Source organism: Muntiacus reevesi, chromosome 7 (assembly GCF_963930625.1).
Source record: "Muntiacus reevesi chromosome 7, mMunRee1.1, whole genome shotgun sequence".
In the NCBI taxonomy this organism is placed as follows: Eukaryota; Metazoa; Chordata; class Mammalia; order Artiodactyla; family Cervidae; genus Muntiacus; species Muntiacus reevesi.
In genome coordinates this window covers 52,713,731-52,721,140 of record NC_089255.1, presented here as the reverse complement: position 1 = coordinate 52,721,140, position 7,410 = coordinate 52,713,731, and positions in this window count along the sequence as shown.

The window sequence follows — 7,410 nt, the reverse complement described above, 5'->3', positions numbered from 1 at the left end:
AACAACAAGCAAAATACACACATGCATGAACAATGGCAGTGGGAGGCCTAAGTATAACTTCCAGCACCTGCAAGTTAATCTTTTCCCTTCTCTCTAGCAATGAGCTTTTCTTCATGTAAGAGTTCTGTGTCCAGCTCTGCTTGATATAATTCCAGGGGAAGAAAGAAAAATGATTAGAAAATGGGAAATTTTAGGATGATGAAGGGAAGTATAGTGAAGAACTATAAAGTGAGATCAACAGAAAGAGGTGAAAAAAGTGTTTTGACCAAAGAAGTAAAAGTTGGGGAATAAATTCACAACATAACTGTAGGATTTAGAAATTCTCCATCTTCCAGCCAGTCCTGTCACAGGTCTCCTAAACCACTAAAGAGGTGAGTGTTCTTACTCATGCTTTGTTTGGTGGATGAGAAAAAGAGAAAAGTGGTGGTGAGAGGGAATGCTGTGGACTGATATTGGCCCCAACACTGTCATGCTTCATTAGAGACACGCCAGGGGTCTAAAGGGACTTCAGCACTCAATTTCTAGACACACCCATGCTAAGCTTTTATTTAGTACATTCATAAATCTTTTATGACTGTCCTCAAATAGTGCACCATCCCTCAACACCTTTACATAGCACCTAGCAAAGTGCTTTGCACACAGTGGACCAACGGGTCCCCAGGTTTTCCAAGGGAGAAATAAACTGCTTTTCACTTTGTCTTCTGATGAGTGGAGTGGTGCTGATAGTCTCCAGTCAGTGGTTGGTACATGTGTGGTGGGGCTGAAGTAGAAGTAGGGAAAGGAATGTAATTCACAATTGAAAGCCTCTGATTGTGTCCCCGCCCCCCCCCCCGCCCCCCCCCTCAACTCAGCTGGCCAGTGTTTCAAACAAACATCAAGCTTTGAGCCTCAACCTCTCTCCACTCCATTATGGAAATGTTGATGACCCACATAAAGAAAGAGAGTAGCAACTTCTAGCCCATAATTTACTGAGCTACATTTTATAAACCAATAATTTTCTTGATCAGCCCTTCAAAGACCTCTATAAATTGGAAGGGATTTAATGTCGCATTGAAAATGCATTTTGTATCAGTGGGAAATTTTATGTCTGTCACTATACATTGGTTTGCTGTTACTCCTCTTATCTACCATAAATAAGAGCACTAGCTGTATTTAGTCATTTCTGTTTACTGTCTGCTGGGTAGCTGTATCCAAATGGTTCACCAGCTCTATCTAGGAGCTCATAAACCTGTAGATCCTTGACATTAAGCACACATTCTTTCAGCTAACAAACGTACAGATACATTCCCTAGTTTGCAGATTGTGTGACTATCATTGGCAAGGGATAGATGATATATGAAGGTGATTAGGGGAGGATAGTTTAATTATACTGATAGACATAGAATCTTTAAAGTAGGTATTAAGATTTTAAAAGATTTTCGAATCCTTGCAAGGTGTTTTTAAGACCTTTTGTCTACAAGAGTTAGAGAAGAAAAGGTAAATAAATGCAAGGACATAGATAACCATACAAACAGATTATAATTTGTTTGCTTCAGCTAGCATTTTTCAGAAAATGTACATTCTGCAAGTTCAAATTTATCACTAAAATAACTAAGACTGATGACAAGTCAGTAGCTGCCTTCTATTTATTTTTTTTTAAATAGTCTACCGATAAAGATCCATTTTGTAATGGAGAGCAACTTTCTTTTGTAGCATGTTTAGTGATAACTGAACAAGGAGTGAGTAATCTGATATGTTTTTATTTTCCAGAATGAAAATCTATGACTATATATTTTGGGAGTGGTAGGTACAACTTATAACATGTGCTGACAAAAATTGATCCTCCTTAATTATGAATGTTTTAGGAATTAGGAGAGACTGTCATTTTCAAGTTTGATGCTTGAAGTTTCCCTTAGGTTTGATGTCAGCTAAGCAATCATACTCCCATTATACCAGTCCAATCCCATCTATCACCAAATGGCAGCAGCTAAGGTGGACTGGCACCCTGGATACTTGCTCTCAGTTCAAAGCTCTTATACTAGTAAAGGAGTGCTAATTTCTTCCAAGATTTCACAGTGGCTCCTTCACAACTTTTGAGGATGCAAGAAAGCCTTTTCCAAGTCCCTTAGAAGTTGTTCTGCTTTATCACCTTAAATGGGGAGGAAGAGAGGAAAGCTGCCTCTCTTTTTCCATCTCTGCTTAAAGAATCAGACCTAGCTCAGGGCAGTCCTTAAAACCTCACTGTGTATTTTCTAAGACTGCCCCATTTTCTAATAGGGTGGAGGGAAACGGAGGAAGAACAAGGACAAAAGAAGGGCTTCCCTGGCCACCCCATCTAGAAGAGTACTCCATTCTCCTCCACAGTCATTCTGTTTCCTTACCCCCCACAGCATTATTGTATATGTTTATTTGTACTCTATTTATTTACTCACTCTCCCACTAGAGGATTTTACTTGACAAGGAGCAAGCTGAAGATTTTCTGGCATAAAGTGGACACAATATCTATTCAATGAATGACTTGGTGCATTTGGTAGATATAATCATTTCATCTGCTGATGGCTTAATAGTAATGTCGGGAGAATGTTAAAGGTCTGAAATAGACTGCTTCCTCTGATTTAAAATCCTATCATGTCAACATAAAATGCTCTTTTTGAGGGATTTCTCTCAGGCAACTAGCTTAATCAGTATTTGGTTTAACTGGGCAAACACATACTCAGACACTCTGTTAGAGGCTGAGAAAATCAAGATGAAATGACACAGTCCCAACCTTCATAAAACTCACATCATAACTCTGGAGACAGACGTATAAACAAATGCTGATAAGGCTCCATGATACATGCTGTATAACAGCAATGTGTAGAAGTGCTAGGAGGACTGGACTGGGGAGGAATGTGTTTAGGTGGTGGAGAGGATAATCCAAGACAGGACATAATTTAAAAGTTATTAAAGTAACACATGGACATAAAGAGTCATGATGAGAATGAGCAGTTCCGTGCACCCGCCACCACATCAGAGCCACCATCTCCCTCCTCCAAGCTGGGCTCAGAAATCTATCAGACGCTGCATAGTTCTTGTTCTAGAACTTTCCTATCTAGTTCTCCAGAGTTGGAGTCATGTTTCCCGGATCCCATATCTTCTTTCTTATTCCTTTATTTTGCTAATGTATATTCTGTAGTAGATCTCCAAGAAAGGGTGCTTGGGATATATTAAGTCCTTGAATATCTGAAAATGCTTTTGCTTCACTCATGCTTGAATGGCCGTGTGGCAAGATACAGAATTCTCAATTGAAAATCACCATTCTGCAAAATTTTAAAGGCATTCACTGTCTTCTGGCATTACTTTGTATTGAAGAGTCCTTTAAAATAATTGATTCCTGATTCTTTGACTGTGGCTTGATCTTTCTCTTCAGATATGCTCTGAAAGTTGCTCTGAAATTTCATGTAACTTGGTGTGGATTTTTTTTTTAATTGAAGTATAGTTGATTTCCAATATTGTATTAGTTTCAGATATACAACAAAGTGATTCAGATATATATGTGTGTGTGTGTGTGTGTGTGTGTGTGTGTGTGTGTGTGTATAAAACCCCACCAGGGCTTCACTGGTGGCTCAGTGGTAAAGAATCCGCCTGCCAATGCAGGAGACACGAGTTCCATCCCTAGGTCAGAAGATCCCCTGTAGAAGGAAATGGCAACACACTCCAATATTCTTACCTGGGAAATCCCATGGACAGAGGAGCATGGCAAGCTACAGTCCATGGGGTCACAGACTAGTCAGACATGACTTAGTGACTAAATAGCAACTATATACATCTATAAACACTCTTTTTTCAAATTCTCTTCCATTATAGATTATTACAAGATATTGAATATAGTTAGTTCCCTGTGCTATACAATAAATCCCTGTTTATTTTGTATGTAGTAGTGTATATCTGTTAATCCCATAGTCATAATTTATCCCTCCCTCACTCCTTTCCCCTTTGATAACCATAAGTTTGTTTTCTATGTCCGTAAGTCTGTTTCTATTTTATAAATAAGTTTATTTGTATTATTTTTCAGATTCCATAAATAAGTGATATAATATTTGTCTTTCTCTGATTTTACTTAATATGGTAATCTCTAGACCTATTCATGTTACTGCAAATGGCATTATTTCATTCTTTTTTATGACTGAGTAACAGTCCATTGTTTATACATACCACATCCTCTTTATCCATTCATCTGTCAATGGACATTTAGGTTGCTTTCATGTCTTAGCTATTGTAAATTATACTGCTATGAACATTGGGTGCAAGCATCATTTTGAGTTACAGTTTTTGTCTTTTTCAGATCTATACCCAGAAGTGGAATTGCTAGATCAGAATTCTATTTTTAGTTTTTTAAAGAAACACCATAATGTTTTCCACAGTGGCTACACCAATTTACATTTGATGTGGATTATTTTTCATTGTCCAAAAACTTGTGGGATCTTTCTGAGCTACAAATTTCTCAAGAGAAAAAATAATTTTACTGGCTTTTATTAGCTTGCAAGATGCTCTGATCTTGACTTCAAAACTTTAGAAAAAAATTTGTATTATGAATAGTTACTTTCAGTTGTTTGCCTGAAACACCTGATTTGGAACTAACTATATAAGTGAAGTTTTCTTTCCTAATTTTCATTTTTATTTTCATAATCATTGTAGTTATCAAGAATGAATTCTCTAATCTTGAATCTGACCACTTGATTTCAAATTGTTTTCCTTCATGATATTGGGCAAATTATTTAATCCCCTGAACTATAGTTTCCCTTCTTGTGGTACATAGATAATTAGGACCTATATCACAAAGCTGTTATAAATGCTAAATTAGATGGTACATATAAAACAGTTTGACAGAGTGCCTGGCATGCAGCAAATAAGTGCTCAATAAATGTAAACCATATTATACTTACATACATAATGTGCATCTGAGCTCCATGTTCAGTCAAGCATTTTGCACTTTTGTTCATTTCAGATTTTTGTTCTAGATGAATATAATGAGAATTCTTGTCTTACAAGGGTCAAAACAATATCTGATGCAAGCTTTCCTGTGAACTATTGGAATCAATGCACAAGTATCCAATTCCATGTTTATAATGACCAAGAAGCTTCAAATCCACCTGCTGTAACAACAAGGGTTACTTATTGATTTGTAGAGTATACTTAGATGGATCTCTTCTAGATATCCATGTTGTGTATGACAGCCACCTTAGGTTATAGGAATTTGACTAATTTGACTCTAAAGTAATTTATTAATACTTGCAGCAACTGTTAGCAGATAGGAAGGTGCTTCATATAAGGAAGATGCTGAGCAATTTATGATATGAATAGATCAAGTTTCATTTCTGCATGCTCTTCTGGTAGGCCCATGTTTTATATGTAATAAAGAACAATAACTGCTGTAAAACTCCACAGTTTAACATAATAAAAGTTTATTTCATGCTATCTGTGTCCAGTGTAAATCCTGGTTAGAGGATGAAGGTCCACATGGTCATGCAGGGACCCAGGATCCACCATCAGATAGGGCTTCAAAGTCCTCTGCTGAGGACTCTACATCTGGCCAACAGACTGAGAGACAGAGTATAGAGGACCTTGCAGAAGGTATGTATGGGTCAGTTTTGGAAATAGGATACATCATTGTAGCCCATTTTTCCAGTGGCCAGAACTCAACCCCTGATCCAAACTTTCTACGTGGGGGTGGGGAGATGTAGTCTAGATGGGTTCCCATGAGTAAAATAAATGGGTTTTAATGAACGCATGTCTCTGCCAGAGACTAGTTCAGAAAGAAAGCCAACAGATACCCTGGGAAGCTATCAGAGAGTAAGAAGTCAACAACAGGGCTTCCCTGGTGGTCCAGTGGTTAAGAATCTGCCTGCTGATGCAGGGAACGTGGGTTTGATCCCTGGTCCGGGAAGATTACACATGCCTCAGAGTAACTAAGTCCATGTGCCACAACTATTGAGCCTGTGCTCTAGAACCCAGGAGCCACAACTGCTGAGCCCAGCGTGCCTGGAGCCTGTGCTCTATGACAACAGAAACCACTGCAATGAGAAGCCCCAGCACCACAACTAGAGAAAAGCCTGTGCAGCAACAAATATCCAGCACAGCTAAAAATAAATAAATAAAATTATTTAAAAAAACCCAAAAAACCACATTTGCCCCCTCAGTGTCTCACCCCATTGGTAAGGGACAGCACCAAAACCTTCTAAGTTTCTTAGAAGCCCAATTTTTTAAAACAAAGGTTCTCTGAAGCATCGTCTTGAATCTTTATGAGATTTTTAACAAAGGACTCTACAGTGAACTTCATCTTTGCATATGTTTTCCTGCAAATGCCTTTGATTTTATTTTCCTCCGGAAACCCCTTTTCTTCATTTTAGTACACATCACAGTACACGTGTCACCTGGAAAAGCTGGGCATCCTCAAACCTAAGTCCTGGGATCTTCCTGTGAACAGTCCTTTCTTAGCTTTCTCTCACTCGTCTCACATTTCACCTAAAGTAGCAAAGGGAAACCCCAGGGACGCCGGAGCCTGGTGGGCTGCCATCCATCGGCTGCACAGAGTCGAACACGACCGAAGTGACTTAGCAGCAGCAGCAGCAAAGGGAAACCAGTGGCGCCTGCAATACTGGGCTTGGAAATCTCTTTAACTAGAACACTTAGTTCTTTAGAAACATTTATTACTTTCCTGTTACTACAAGCAACAGCATTGCTAAGCTTCTACCATTGCATAATGAGTATCACCTTTCCTTCAGTTTCTAATAAAAATTTCCTAACTTTCCTCTAAGACCTTAGCGTCAGCTTTCTCAAAGGCCACCAGGCTTCAATGGACAGTCTCTTCAGAGCCCTTTAGGTTTTTACTAATGCTTTCCTGAAAGTTCTTCCAGTTTCTTCCTATTGTCTGGCTCCAAATTTCACATTTTAAGTTTTTTATTTTGGCAGCAGCCCACTTTGAGGCATCGACATCTGTACTGGTTATCTACTGATGCATAATAAATTATCACCCCTCCCCCCTTTAGTGTCTGAAAATAAAATCAAACTTTTTTTATCATTATATTCAAGTTAATGTATTATTTTTGTGTGGTTGTTGTAACAAATTCCCACAAACACAGTGGCTTAAAACAACAGGTTTATTATCTTCCCACTCTGGAGGTCAGAAGTCTGACGTAGGTTTCCCTGGGCTAACATCAGGGTGTCGGATGGGCTGTCTGCCTTTCTGGAAGCTCTAGTGATAATCTCCCTTTCTTGCACTTTCCAGCATCTAGAGACCACAGCATTCCTTTTCTCATGCCCGTTTCTCCATCTTCAAAGCCAGCAATGGTGGCTGAGTGCTCACATTGCTCTAACCTCTTCTCCTCTCTTCCTCTTCCACATTTAATGAGACTTGTGATGACACAGGGTCCACATGGATGACCCAGGATA